Source organism: Phoca vitulina, unplaced genomic scaffold (genome assembly GCF_004348235.1).
Source record: "Phoca vitulina isolate PV1807 unplaced genomic scaffold, GSC_HSeal_1.0 scaffold61, whole genome shotgun sequence".
Taxonomy (NCBI): Eukaryota; Metazoa; Chordata; class Mammalia; order Carnivora; family Phocidae; genus Phoca; species Phoca vitulina.
Window position 1 is genome coordinate 4,206,120 of NW_022589764.1, and position 16,055 is coordinate 4,222,174.

Here is a 16,055-nt window from a genome sequence, read left to right on the forward strand (position 1 = left end):
AGCCTATTAAATGCACTCCCACCTCAATTGTACCTCTCACCTCCATCTAAATAACAGTGCCTACACCCCCCCCCCACTTCTTCCTGCTGCAGATGGGCAAACCTTATCTTCCTCTAAATTCACATTCCCAGCCCACCCTGTGCTCTGCAGGAGCTCAGTGAATACATTTGGAACCTGTTGCTTCCATCCTCCTGCCCTCTCTGTAGTGCCTGCCATAATTCCTCCACCCCAACCCCCATCCTTTGAAATTTCTAAACCCCAGTAGAGGAAGTGCCTCCGGCTCTTAATAAGCTCAGTCATGCTCAAAATATCCGCTTCACCCACGAGGTATTGTAGCTGGCAATTCTGACCGGGGCACACATTTAGGGAAAAGATGATCTTTCTGCAAGACTCGAGATTTAGAATTCCTGAAAAGACCACTCCTACTTATTTTCATTAGTGTGACCGTGAACTTGCAATGGTCCAGGAGTTGAAAGTACACCTTCGGCAATACCCACCGTTCACCTACACATGTAACAATAGGGGATTAAGAAATCACCCTTCATGAGGCCGTGACCACAGAGGGTACATATTGTAACTCTCCTCCCTTGGAACTTGCAAAACTTAACAGGAAATCTTCCACCACCTACAGAGTACATCCACTGCCAGCAAAATGAAGTGTAAACACTTTGTATTAAATTAGCCAGGTGTTTAAAAAAATAACATTATCCCAATCCAGTATTTTCCAATCCTGGCTCACTTTCAAGTCTCACGGTGCATTTGGGGGCAGAGGTGCAGGGGACACGTGTCTTTGTCCCTTTGGGAGGGGCATGTTTTGCTTTTTTGATTAATACAAACAATCTGCAAATTGGCACACATGTTAAACAACCCCGGGGAAAACAGACAGTGATCCTATTTCCTTTATCTGGGATTGTCCTCCAAATCTTACACTGGACAATGATGGTCATCATGCGTAGAAATCAATTTATCTAAAGATAAGTCTTTAACTGGGTCTTAGGATTTACTAGAGATAATTTTGAAAGAAGTATCAAGGAGACTGAAGAAAGAGAACAAACAGGAAAAAGTGGGAAACGCTAAGGTGTCTTAGCTTCCGGATAAACACATGAATACATGTTTGGGAGATATGCAAAAAATCAACAAGCCCTCGAACGCTATCATTTACCTCCCTCCCTCCCACCGCCTTCTGGGTGCACATCCTCTGATGTGGCCCCGGATATCCCAGGCTTGCCTTCAAGGAGGAGGGACGGTAGCATTCCTCTGCACATAAACAGCGTCAAAACTATATTAAAAAGCAAACAAAACTACCAGCCTAGAAGCTGCGCTGGCAAAATTTAAAGCGACAATTTAGAAATAGCCTATGCCCATTTATGTGCCACCCTGGCCACATTTTTAAGGGCCCAAGTCATGTCTGTCTGTCTGTCTACTTTTAAAAAGAGAAAGTAGTTTTAGGGAGAGTCAAGCGTTTAAAAAATCTTGAGATGCTTAAGTTCATCTTCTGTTTTAGAGACATGGCATGAGAGCAGGCAGTATTCCCATTAGAGGAGAATGTGGACTCCGGGGTGAGACAGAAGGGAGTTTATGTCACCCAGCTCTGCTGTGTGACAAAGGGACTCGGTTTCCTCTGTGTACGTATAAGACAGATAATACCACGTGCTATCAGTGCAAGATTAAATGTGATAAACCATGTAACGATACAGAATATTTTTCCTGGCATGTCATGGACCCTCTCTAAATATTAGCTATTATTATTTGATCCTTAAACTGGATTTTAAGGTCCTAGGGTTCTAGGCCTGGCTCTGCCAACCATCTTGCCTGCTCAGCTGATGTGTGCGTGGGGTAAGAGAGATAACCAGTCTCACTCTGTGACCCAGTGGCCTCTATCTAATGCCCCTGGAGGTGCCTTATGGGCCATCACATACTGGGAAGGGCAAAGGGAGAGACCAAGAGCCATGTTCCTGATTGGTTTTGTATATCGGGACACACACAAGACTTCGTTTCAGGGGGAGAGGTATGTGGCTAAGAAAGAAAAAGAAAAGAAAACCAAGAGACAGGATTCTAAAATATTTCAGATTTCACCTCTGCTTAAACAAATAAAAATATTATAAATTTCAGATTGGCTTGGCATTCTAATTCCAGTTTTTTAGTGCTGTTCGTAAATACATTTGCTCTGAGATAATCCTCACTTAGTGCAAGGTGGGCAGTAACCTACCCAAGACCTCATCATCTGAAGGTTGGTTATAATTTCGGTTACTATTTTGAGGGGTCCTCAAGCTGCAGGCGGGAGGATGGGGAGGTTTGGGGAGAGCCAGGGGCAGATTACTTTCTAAAGCCTGCCAAGAAAGGCTTCACAGCATGGAAGTTAAACCTTCAACTTCCACCAGGCAGTAAGCTCTTTCTAGACGAGAAAAAGAATTTTCTGTGTTTCCAAAGACTTCACTCAGCTCTTCAAAAAGACAAAAAAATTCCCAATACAATTTTCTCCTAAATAACTTTATTCACCTTTTACATGGGTGAGATGAAGGTTCTCTGCAGCAAAGGTAACTACAAGCTTCCTTCCTCTAGGGTAATGAAACAACTCCCTACCAACAATAAAGAAGTAAAGAAGCACCTCCCTTGTTCATTACTGGGCTAAGGTGGCGGGGAGACTAACATGGTGCTGCCAAAATTTGGGATAGGTATCACCAACTGTCATCAACGCTCAAATAAATGGACAGTGTTCAAACAATTCAAAAGGGCTCTCCCACTAGTTTCTGCTGTCAAGTTCATAGGCTACTCAAATTTAGGAGTTCTACAGGAACCACTCAGAGGCCAGTTTGAGAGCTAAGTAAAACTAACTGCCATTATGATTTTTCAGGTCAAAGGAATCTCTTGCAGGATCCGCGGGTTAGACCTCTGAGCTGCAACCGAGAACATGTGCAAAGCTGTTTGAAAAAAACCTTGGCTCTGTGCACGGCACCCCAGGCTGGCTCCTCCTCGTGGGGAGGAGAAGGACAGCCAGCTGGCTAGAGCAGCCGTCAGACTGTCCAGTTCTCATGCCACCTGCACCTCCCTATCTAGAACCCACTGCTCTTGCTTCACACACACACACAGAATGCTCCCGGGGGCCCGTGCCACAGGGACATTCCCTCATCCTGATGCCACCACTCCACGCCACTGGGATGGGAAGCGGGCTGCGAGGAGTATGCCGACCACCTGCTCTTCTCAGACCTCCCCGCTCTGGGCCTGTGTCAAGGAAGATGCAGTTGTTCAGCCAGCCAGGAAGGATTTTTGAGTTCTGAGAAGCCGCGGTGAGTTTGTACGCCAGGTTACTAAAGAGCTGCAGACGGACCGTGCTAGTTTAGGACACAGTGAGGATGATTCTACTGAATCATCATGAGGATACACAAACATCCATACACATGCTAAACGAAAACTTTTCACCCTCCTGGCCCCAGCTCCAACCACACTGGCTCCTTTTTTTTTTTTTTTTTTTTCCTGGGAGAAGGCGGACTGTGCCGTGACACTGAGCCATCACACATGCTGTTCCTTCTGCCTGGCTTATACTTCTTTCCACTCTTGATCTGCCTCCCCAGCCTTTAGTGCGGGGTGACTGTCTTCACCCCCAAAGGCCTCTCCTCACCCCCATCTCTGGGTGGGAGCCCTTCCTGCTGTCCCATCATTTTATGTCACAGGGTCCTCTTCATCTCCCTCAAAGCACTGACCACATTCACAATCAAAGATTTTTTTTTTTTTTTTGCTGGAGGGGAGGGGGAGTTATTATTTAATAGATACAAAGTTTCAGTTGTGCAAGATGAAAGAGTTTTGGAGATGGATGGTGGTGATGGTTGCACAATGGGAATGTACTTAGTGCCACTGAACCGTATATTTAAAAATGGTTAAGATGTTAAATTTTATGATATATGTATTATGCCACAATTAAAAAAATAAGACTTGGGGCGCCTGGGTGGCTCAGTCAGTTGAGTGTCTGAGTCTTGATCTCAGCTCAGGTCTTGATCTCAGGGTTGTGAGTTCAAGCCCTGCGTTGAGCTCCACACTAGGCGTGGAGCTTACTTAAAAAAAAAAAAAGGGATTTAATTATGTTTAATGCCTCTTTCTCTTTCTTCCACTGGTGCACAAGGCACCGGGGCAGGAATCCTCTGTTTTTTTCCTCACTGTATTCCCAGGGCCCTGCCCAGAACGTGGTCCACTGTGGCTGCTTAGTGTATAATGGTTCTAGGACTCATGGTTTCCTACACAACTGTAAGCTCTTCAAGGACAGGGGTACCATTCCTTATTTTTATTTGCCTCACAGCTCCTTCCAGAGCGTCTTACAATTACTGGTGGAGTCAGATGCTACTTTAACCCTGGACTACTACTTCTGCAAACTTTCCAAAAGCAAATGCCTTGAATTTTATATAAAATGTGTATGGGTGCTTTGTATGTATATACGGGCAGATTTTACTGTATTTCCTCTTTGCCTTGGGGAAATTCTTGCTGCGAAGAATCCCAGAGGAACCAGATTCCAAGACTAATCGTCCTTCTAGCATGGTTTGGTTGGATTATCTTGCTGACTTGGCTGTTCAGGTCCCATGTCATCCAGGGTTTTTTTTTGTTTTGTTTTGTTCTTTTGTTTTTAATTGGAATCTGCCTCAGATTCTCTTTGGCATTAGACAAAGTATAAATTGAAAGCAAGTAAGTGAGTAACAGAAGGGAGTTTCCTGTAGGATAAGTACTTTCTATGTTCTGATAGTGAATTGTTATTAAATAACAATGATGACAAGAGTAATATGAAAAACTACTCTCCTTGCCCCGTCCTAAAAAGGAGAAAAAAATGAGAAAAATCAGAGAAGCTACTTTTGGGTGATGAGGAATAAAATGAACCATAGTCCTCTGACTTCATTGCTTGGCTGGTTTTCCCCGAGAATAACCAAAGAAATCATCTGACCAACACCAAGCCCCAGCCTTCTTTCAGGTCATACTTGCTTTTGCGCAGACTAAAACTTCTTTAATGTAACAATTCTCTCTCTCTCTCTCAAGGCTTGGACAGAAGTAAAAGCTGAAGGTACTAGATGGGAAGAAAAACAACGAATGTTTGTTATCGCTATATTAAGGCACCTACCATATATGGGACACTCACTGCTACGTGTACTTGGCATGCACTGTCTGATTTAATCTCCACAACGCCAAGGAGGAGAGCCTATTTTCCCATCCTCTGAACCAGAGCCTGAGGTACAGAGAGAGGGGCTTCCCTGAGTCACATGGCTTGAAGGAGGCAGAGGTAGAAATTCCAACCAAGCGAGAGAACTCCAGGATCCATGCTTCCATCCAGTACGGTACAGTGCATGTGCACCTGCCATAGACTTTTCTACCGTAATTCTCATAAGCTACTCTTGTAAGTCAGAGAAAGGAATCAGCAGTATTTCACTGATGAGGAGACGGAGGACCAAAGAGGCTGTGACTTACCAGGGAGACAGATGATAAGCAGAAGACAAGTACCGGATACCAGTAGCTCGACTCCAAGACCATATGAGGCTCATTTCTGTGCCTTAAAGATTGGTCAGGGTTATTTGGCATCATCCCAAAGGACCAAAAAGCAATGAATTTGACGACATAAAAAAGTGGGAACTTCACTCCTGTGCTTAACCTAACATTAAAATATTTCTCAATGATTTCTGCTTTAAATGGCATAATTCACACAAATTAGGAGAGCACAGAATTCGTACCGCTCCAAACACAGTGTTTAATAACAATGGCTTTTTTAAAAAAATACAAAGAGCTCTTCTTTTTGTAAATTCTTCTGGATTAAATATTTGTTTATTTAACACCTGGACGCACCTGTCTGGAAGACAATGCCGGGCACTGTACATATAGATAAATAATTCAAGGTAAAGATTCATGTCCTAAAAGATACACATCAGGAGGACAAGGATACTCCCAGCTGAGTGGACCACGGAATGGGAGAGTGTGTGCAAGGCAGGAGTGCCTGAGAAGGGGCTCTTAGAACAGGCACGGGAGTCCTGGTGTTTCAGGGACTGGGGGTGAGGGATGGGCTTCCCACGTATTTCAACAGAAAATTATAAATTGCCATCTTTATTAGTACATAACTGAAATTTTTAAAAAAATGACCTCTGTGCATTTTTGCCTTTAAGAAAGATTTTAATTAAACAAGATCAAACTTGTTTAAAACATCACAGGATGAGGTCCAGAAAGAGGCTTCTGTTGCTGTCGAAAGTTAATGCCTATGGATCATCTATTGCTAAAGTTGTTTAGAATGGGCTAATTATTCTCCCACCCCCCTCCCTTCTCTGTCCTGGCACAAGGAAATTTTAAGCCATCTACAATCCCTCCATTAAATTAAAAAATAAACAAACAAACCTCCATTGTGAGAGGCGCCATTGGTGTCTGCCTCCTTGTCTTCCCATCACAAAAGGAGAGGAGTGCTAAAGAACAGACTCACTGGTCAGTTTTTCATGAATTTAAAAAAGTGTAGCAATGCTGCTTGGCCAGACACAGCGAAAAACAAAACCCTCAGTCATTTGTTTAAACAAACTCACAAAAACAAAACCACTTCCTCAACATACTCCGTGAATTCTAAAAAGGATCACAGGTTTAATATGATTTTTAGAACCCTAACTTTCACAAATTAAAAGCAGGATGATAGAACCAAACAAATGGACATCACCCCTCCGTCTTGCTTATCTATTTCTGGTTTCATTCAGCTGCCAAAACCACCGACAGCACTTCCTCTCATCCCAACAGGAAAATTTCATGGCTCCTGAAGGTCTGAGTCAGACCAGAAAGCTCATGAATATTCTGATTTTCTGGAGCTGATGCAAGGAAATCACTATAATTGATGACCAGACACAGAGTTACCTACCAAATGTCTGGTCCCCAAAACTATGCTGAAATAATTTATCGAAAGTTGGATTTCCATTTTCAAAGTTATTAATAATAACGAGGGTCTGTTTCTGATTTTTAAGACGAGGTTTTATCTTTCCAGCTCTTCTTCTTTTCAATAAATTCTCTCTATATACTGGGATTTCCATTAATAAACTCCTTTCGCTTTACCGCATTTTAATGAAGGTGAATAGAAAGTAAACCGAAGAGAACCTCAACTTCCCATGCGAAATGGGAAGAAATGAGTGTGCCGAAGATTTAAGTTAGGATCTGCATTTATCGGGTGCCAGGAAATTTAGAGGGTGCTCGTGTCCGTGTGGTGGCAGTGGGGGACGGCGGCACCTTCCCGCGGAGGGCGCGAGCATCCTAGGCGGTTTTGATGTGGTCCGGGTCCGGCATCCGACAGGAGCACGTAACTGGGTGTTCGCTGGGAACAATAAGACCCAAGTTCAATCTGAGAATGCACGCCCTTCTTCCATATTAGTTTGTCTTTTTTACAATCCTATTTACATCTTTCATTTTCCTTTCACATTATGCACGGCTCACAAGTACAGGAGCAACGAATGTGGAGGGACCCACACAAGTTCTTTACTCCGTGAGCCGCCTCCCGCGCGAAAGCGGCAACAATGCCGCGGAAGTGGGAGGTTGGAGCACCCTCCTCCTCCAACTTTAGGACGGCTGGTTTTCCATTGAAATTGGAATTACCGCTAAGAAGAAACTAGGGTCTATAGGGAAACGGTTTAAAATGGCTTACTTTCCCGCCATAAAATGGATCATCGACATTCGGAAAACCCAAGCCATCCCCGTCCCAAGGGAGGCAGCGTGGCTCCGGCACTGTGGGATCGACTCCCCGAGATGGAAACCACGTTCCCATAAAGAAACTTGAGCCACCAAGGGGATTAGATGACATGATCGGAAATAAATGAGAAATGCTTTTGGCATTTTTGCCTATCGGGATTAAAGAATTAGAAAGGGGTAAAAAAAAAAAAAAAATCAGGAAGCTCATGTCTTCCGAAACCCGAACGCCACACCCGGCCGCTCCCTTTTCCATCCACTCTCGCACATGGTGTCCGGAGACCACGTGAGGTGGCGGCGGGCGTGGCCGGAGCGCGGTCACGTGGCCGGCCAGCCCTCCCCGCGCGGGCACGCGCCTGCCGAGCCCCGCCTTCCGCCTGCCTGGGCTGCCGCGGGCGCCACGAGGGTCTGCCGCGCGGCGGCGGCGGCGGCGGCGGCGGCGGTGGCGGCGGCGGCGCCGCTCCGGAACCCGGGCCGCACGAGCACGTGCTGTAACTTTTAACGGATGCGCTGGAACTTTTTCCAGCCCTGGGCGTAGGGGCTAGAAAGAACACTCGCATAAATGTTACCTATTTCGCTTTGCTCTGCCGCCAAGTTTAAAACGTTCGCCAAGGCACTGCAAACTCGCAAGCAGCTCAGTCCTCGGAATCCCGAGTTCTGTGCAGCCACACCTTTAAAAGCCGTTCGTATTTAGCGTCCTACCTAATTCAGAACCATGAGTTCTACCGTCAAAAGTCCTACGTGCTCTGGTAAATGTGAGAGCCCTGGCCGAATCTGATGGGCCTCTACATAGAGTTTGGGGGGTGTGAGGTTCTTTTTCCTTTTCCTAATGTAACAGTTAACATTTCAAGCCCCTAAAATTTAATTCGTGAGGAGTTACAAACAGCAGTGAGGGGGGGAAAAAAAAAAAAAGAGGGCCACAGGAATTTAGCGTACCGAGTGTGATCTTGCCTGAGTGTGATGATAAAATTACAAACTGGGAATGAACTGTAGGATATTTAAAAATGTAGCCATTCACAGTTCTTTCAAATAGATGTGTGAGCTTTGATAAAGTATTATAGTTGAGGAATATAAATACTTTTTCATCCTTTTAAGGTATAAGTAAAAAGAATATTTTTTAAAAACCACATTGGTAGGATCACAATCAGAGAATAAAATAGCCCAATTAAAAAAAGAAAAAACCTCTAAGAGTAAAGAGTAAGTTTAATCTTTTGGTGATAAAGAATTCAAAATAATGATTTCTTCACACGAATCTGATTTGGGGCTGCTGAAATTTAATTAAAGGGGGGGGTTCCTCCAAATTGTTTGCCATGTCAGTAACAGTGAATATTCTAAAAGAAGGAAACCGTATCTTGAGCACTCCTTTCAATTACAGCTTAAAAAGCTCAGAGATAAAATTTCATACTATTAATTAAAGTTCTTATGGTGGCGTAAGCCTTCCTAACCCATCCAAAACATTCAGGGCTGGGCTCCAGAGAGTCTTCCAACTGTGTTCTCTTAGTCCTCAAAAGCAAGAGACACTTGCAGCCAGGACCAAAACTAATGGGACTTTTTTTGGGGCAGTTGAGATCTCCCTCCCTCTACTTCACCTCCTCTGAAGGGAAATATGGTAACGACATCTTGAATAACATTCATATTTCAGATTTCTCAGGCTTCTGCATATTTTTCTGCTTCATGTCATTCATAATTGTCCTCCCAGAAAAAGTGGAGCTGCCACTGCTATTTAAAAAGTTTTATGTTCCTCATTTTAAAAATACATGGAGTCCTCCGAGTAGAATTCCAATTACTAAGTGTAGAAAACAGAAATAGAAAAATCGCCATTTGGCAAACACCACAGTAATGGATGTTAAAATTAGGAGGTGAAAGAATAATGAGGAACAGTATGAACAGGAGAGTCTCAAGTGTCTACCCCTGCAAGATGCTTCCTAATTACCAAGGTTAAGAGCTATAACAACGGAGGCACTTGCAGAGACCACCTTAACCAACTGATCAAAATTAACATATTCAGAAATGAAACATCCGGGCATCGTGTGTCCCGATAGGATGCCCTGGGAAGGGCATGGGGGCACTTCGGGGATCGTCTTGCTAAAACCTAAGTCTTGCTGTAATTAATCACAAGCAAACACAAAGAGAAGGACGTTCTACAAAATAACCGGTCCATGCTCTTCAAAAATGTGAAGGTGGTAAAAGCTACCAAGGAAGACTGAAGAAAACGTCCTCGATTCAACGGAACTGAAGAGATTGGACAACAAATGTGAGGTGGGATCCTCTGCTTGATGTAGGGCCAGAAAAAGGACATCAGTGGAGAAAACCCATGGAATCTGCACCCAGTCTGGAAATTCACAGTACTGTGTCAGTGTTAACATTACGGTTTTGATAGACCTACGGTGGTTAAGTAAGCTGTTGACGTCTGGGGAAGTTGGGTGAAGGGTGTTCAGAAACCCGTGGTATTTTCTGTACCTTTTTTTAAGTCTGAAATGATTTCAAAATGCAAAGTTAAAAACTGAAAGTCATCAGAAAGTTCATAAAGATAAAGGAAGTATAGCATAGCCATCAACTGAACAGACTCCTGAGCTACCAGGATATATGCCAATCAATCATTGGTAACTCCAAAATCTCACTCTGAATGAGGGACTTAACTTTGTGTGCTTCCCACTTGAACCAGTTACTAACAACCCTGCCCTCACGGACAAAGTCCCTGACGGAGTTTCATATGTAAGGTAAACCCCTAATTTGGAAGCAAGGCAAATCTCTATTTTTTATAGATGATTCCTAGAGCAGTGTTGTTGCTAGAGGATAAATGAGGCTGGTAGAGGACTGGGTGTGCATGTCGAGGGCCTTATCCATTCCAACATACTGCCTAACATTTCATTGATCTTTGAAATATCCTCCAATGGGGTGGAAGTAGGAAGTAAGATGGTTGAGGAATGCAAAAAGAAAACAACAAAATGGACACCAGGACACTGCGTAGGACTCTCCTAGAGCCCTGTAGCAAGTCTGCCTTGTTGCTTGAAAATGTAGTGAGAAATGTCTTTTTCTGAACCGGACATACACTCTGTCATCTGCTACAGATAATGTGGGCTTCTGCTTTCTTTGTGTTATGCAGAAAAGGGATCAGATTCCTTCAACAGCAAAATCTTCACTCCACTGGCAGCAATTGCCCAGCACTTGCAAGCCTTACAGTTTCCCGAACCACCACTATGTGGTAGCGAAGGCAATAGAAAGAGTTTGTCAGGATTGCACTAAAATCTCATCTGAAAAGCTTGATCTACTTCTCTTCCCCCCAGATACTGGTCTCAAATGAAATGATCCTCATTGGGGAATAATAGAAAATTGAGGCCAAAAATGAAAGTGCGAAAGCCACCATTTTTGCTCGGGTGTTCCCAGCATGGCAGGGTGTGCAAGAGAAGATGAGAAATTTGCTGTCAGCCCTTGTAACGACCTGTGCCACACAGAAGCAATAATACTGAAAGGGTTCGGAAGGTGGCGCGGAGTAAGCCCCTGCTTTGCACCGAGAATGCGCTGACCGAATCCATACAAACTCCTTTCTGCAGGCAGGAGATTTAGGCTCCGTGACCGGGCTGACTCGGCCAAGATCAGGGGGCCAAGGGGGCACTTGGATGCCGGTGGGCTTCATTCCGAGATCCAGGTTCTGTTATACCTCGTGGCCTCCCAAATCAAAATAAAGTTGGCTTGCAGAGCCTGTGACAATGGAGAGGTGTCCAGTGGAGTTGAGGGTGGAAAGCTGGTATCCCCTAGAAGGAGGGACTGCTGGAGAGGCCCAAGAGAACTCTTAAAAGGACAACAGAGAGGTACAGAAGCACTGGAAGTGGAGTGAATGGAGGAGTCTCCCTAGCAGGGTCAGCGTGGGCCAAGGAGAAAGACCAGGAGTGGGAGCTAACAGCAGGGGAGAGAAGAACCATACCAAGCTGACTGGGAAAGCCTCTTCAAGCATATTTATCTCAACGTGAAATACGGGGGGCCCATCTAAAATTCTGTGTCATTAAACTAGGTGCTGAGGACTGGTCTAGGACACAGAAATGGGGATTGCATGCCTTTTGAAAATGTTTTTTGACCACTACAAGTGGCTCCCATGTGGATAAATGGGTTCTACTCATTTTAATTCTTCCAGCAACTGTCATATTATGAGAGAGAAGAGAAACAGAGACAGAGACATGGATGCAGGGAGAGAGAGAGAGAGGGAAGTAAAAGGAAAAAAAAGATCATGTGAAGGAGAAACACTTCTCACAGATGTGTACCACACCCTTCCAGAACTCAACTGTCCAGTGAATACACGTTTCTGGGGTACACGGCTGAGGATCAGAAAGAAGCTAGATCTCACAGCCTATTTACTCTTACATACAATTCTAACAAGCCTGGAAATCCATTTTCAAAGTACCCGCAGCAAATAATCACCTACAGAGGGGCTGACAGAGCTTTCTTGTCTTACTGCAGTAAGTCTATTAAACAGAAATGGGGACATAAAAATGATAAAACCAAACCATAAGAACACAATAAACACAAGAAGTCTCCAGTATAGGGCAAACTGCCTCCCGCTACACCTTGAGGCTATCACCGTATTATGCATAATACAATAATATACGTTCACTGATGTCCCCAAGTTGGCCAGAAATGATTAAATTATATTCACTAGAGTAAAAAGCCAAGAAGTACATAATTTATGTTGGAAAGATTTCCAGCATGACAGTGTGCGTGACAGTGGTAGTCTCAGCTATCCTTCTGCTTTTACAGTACTTCTTTGTCTATTCATGCTTTCATTTGACAAATTATTGATTGAGCACAATGGAGAGACCGCTGTGAGAGGCAAGGTTCCTGTTCTCATGGAGTTCACAATCTAGTTTGTACCTAAGGTGCCCACATTTCTACCAGGAAAGCTTGCACAAGTGTTTGGACTTTCGCAGTCAGTGCTATGTACTGAGTCTCCAAGAAGTTTTAACTTATTTTTGGATCTGAGCAACCAAAATTGGCCGATCAGACAGGAATCGAAGAGCAGTCAATACTTGAAGAACCAGTACCCACGACGACCAAGGCATGCAGCTTTGCCTGCACAAAAATCTAACCATACAAAAGGCCAACATAACTACAATTCCTGAGTTTGTCAGCTCTTTCTCCTTATTGAGGAAATTCATTAGGACACACACACATTCTTATATTTAGGCTATAACATCCTATACCTGAATCCCTCTACAGTTAATCAATGCATTGAAGAATGTGACATGTATAGTTAAGTAGTGATTCATTTTTTTTTTTAAGGAAAAATTCTAGATATCTTGATATTGTTTGAAAATTTTACAGGGTCACAAAAACCATAACTTAATCAGATAACCTAGATACAATAAAATTACTTTTCATTTTCTTATTGTTTTAGGGACCCACGAGTTTTTTTCCCCTTTTGAGGGCAAATCTTAAAAACTGGAAATTTTTGCTTGTTGGTTTGTTTAAAGATTTTGTTTATTTATTTTAGAGAGAGAGAGAGTGCTGGGGAGGGGGAGAGACAGTCCCAAGCAGACTCCATGCTCAGCGGGGGGACTGACACAGGGTTCAATCTCACGACCTTGAGATGAAAACCCAAGCCAAAACCAAGAGTTGGATGCCTAAAGGACTGCACCACCCAGGCGCCCCTGGAAATTTTTGTTTTAATGAGCTCTTTCTTGGGGGAAAACATACGACCGAAAATTTTCTCTAATGTCTGGGTGCAAAGGTTGTAGATGCAATAGAGTGTCGGAAAGCACACATTTTAAAATTTTGTATATCTCAGTTCCTGTCTCTCCTGCCTACCAGGTGCGTGACAGTACACAACTTATTTTTTTCCAGGCCTCCATTTGCTCAACAGCAAAACAACGTTGGTAGAATCTACCCCACTGGCTATTGCCAAAACTAAATGAAATGTGCCTGACCAGTGTATAGTAAGCTCTCAATCTGTGTGTTGCTCATCCTAATGCAGGTGAATGTGTAATTTTCAAACAGACTCCAATATTCATGCACTTTGTAACTGGAATGATAGCGCAGGGGAGCTCAAGCTGGATGTGTTTCTATATTGGACATGAGTTTTTGCTTTCTCCTTGGAAGAGAGGCTCACCTTCCCCTGAGGCTGGGCTTCCTAGTAAGCTGAAGTTACTAAGGAACAACAACAAAATAAAAGGGCAGCGTGAAGGCAGAAGTCTGCTCTTGAGAGGGGCTTGCTTGCCATTATTTCCTTAAGAAAGGGGTGAGCCACGCCATGGCGTGTTCAAACACCTTCTAGCATAGCTAGTCCCAGATGTCAGATGGGGTTTGGAAAGAGGAAGTTTCAACATCTATTGCCTTGGCAGACACTCACGAGTTGTTCAAAATAAAGCTCTATGATGAGGATGGGTTAAGATGGAGTGAGAGATTTCTGCGTGGCAGGCCCAGAGCTAAGTGCTGCACTGCTTTGCAGAGCTGCTGTGTGGAGAAGCCAGGGCCCCGTGAGAGCCTCGCCCGTGTTTATCAGCATCCTGAAAGGCAGTCTGTGCCTCGGAACCTCACCATGCTCTGAGTCTTTATATCTCCATTAAATGGCTGAGATTGTCCTTGCGTACTTGGGTGGATTGATGTTATTTCTAAAGTATGCAATTCATTTCAAGAGGGGAGAGGGAGGATTAAGTTGGAAATATTTTTCTATTGAGAAGAAAAATTAAATGTAAGTGGAAATGTTTTCATGAAAATGTTTTTATATTTCAACATTTCCCCGAAGCACTCTGATCTCAATATAACACAGGACTGTGCTAGATTAGAAGGAATGAAGACAAAATGAATTTAAGTAAAATTGAAACTGACCAGCGGGGCTTTATTCTCCCAACCTGATGAAACAACAAAGGAGGAGGGGGGAAAAAAAACCCACAGATGAACCAAAAGAAGAAATAAAAATAAACTCCACTAAAATTTTAAACTCAGATGAGAGTTTCAATTTTGTTTCAAAATTTCTAAAATCTAGCTTATTTTTACAAAAGCTTTTTGAATGTCCATGAATCAACAGTCACTTGATAGAACCATAAAGACCTTCCTGATTATTTTCTCTCAACCAAGAAACCCACTGGTATTCAGTTATAGAAGATGACTTGCTTGTTTTATAGTTCCTAGGTTATTGGGAGTAGTCAGTACTTGCCAGTAATCAAGGCTAACAGCTCAGAAGATGTGTGCAATTAGACAGCTGGTCTAACTGTGTTGCATTTTTAAAAATTTGTACGCCCCCTTTATTAGCCGTAAATAGGACAGGGAAAATGAAATGTACAGGTCTTAGTTACCCTTATCAAAATAAACACATACTTCAGGAGGAAAGAGTTTTGTCGGTTAATCTTCTGTCTAGATCTGTAGTGTCTAGTGGCCACAAGCTGCAAGTGGCTATTCAAATGTAAACTAATTGAAAATGAAGTAAAACCTGAAATTCATCTCTTCATCCCACTAGCCACATTTCAGGTGATCCATTGCCACACGTGGCTAAGCAGCTACCTTACTGGGCAGGGAAGACATAGAACTTTTCCACCATCACATAAAGTTCTATAGGACAGCTCTGGTCTAGATGAAAGAACAGAGCTGTGAGCTTTGGGTATTTACATTTAGTTTTAAAGATGTACACAATACGGTTTACCTGAACTTGGGGGTCACTTTGGGGCAGCTTCTTTAAAACACCTTTCCACTGGCACACAACCACTTTCCCTGAACCACCTCAATGCACGAGCCAAGGAAAACCCAATATATAGTGTCTCTTCTGCATCATCTCCAGCTTACTTTTTTTTTTTCTTTTAAGTAGGCTCCACACCCAATGTGGGGCTTGAACTCATGACCCTGAGATCAAGAGTCACACACTCCACCGTTCCACCGACTGAGCCAGCCAGGCGTCCCCTCCAGCTTACTTTCAATTGTGAAACTGCTCTCTTCCCAAACAACAGAACCTCTCACTCAAAACATGAACAGGATTCCTACTGTCTATAGAGAAAGGAGTTATTTGCAGGCAAAAGGACAAATCCTTATTTTTAGATGGAAAGACCTTCCCAAGATACATTTAAATATTAACACACATAGCAGGTGTTAAATATTAAAACACACAGCAGGCTTCCCCCTATATGGCCATCGTCACACTTCTATTTATTTAACGTCTACATTCCCTGTCCAAGTGTCAGCCTGATATGAACAGAAAGCAAGTGTTCTGTTTGCTGTTGTACACCCATTACAAGCACAGTGCCTGGGACAAAACAGATGCTCAGATTTTTGTGGAATGATTGAATGAAACTTAAGAAGAATGGTATTTTGCTAAAGAACAGCAAACATCCTTTTAGAGCCTGGATCCAATTCTTTTATATTTGGACAGCAATCCACCCTTTATTTTCAGATGCAAACTTAAA

The 16,055-nt window shown here is 43.3% G+C and overlaps 1 protein-coding gene and 1 long non-coding RNA gene across 2 annotated transcripts in view; one reads left to right on the plus strand and one right to left on the minus strand.

Moving 5' to 3' along the window:
- IGF1R (insulin like growth factor 1 receptor) overlaps positions 1-16,055 on the minus strand; it is a 291,551-nt gene that overhangs the window by 75,624 nt on the left and 199,872 nt on the right. The window lies entirely within an intron of this gene.
- LOC116623795 lies at positions 92-5,774 on the plus strand. The gene is made up of 2 exons (XR_004297763.1): positions 92-3,287; positions 5,017-5,774. It is a non-coding gene; the product is annotated as an uncharacterized LOC116623795 (long non-coding RNA).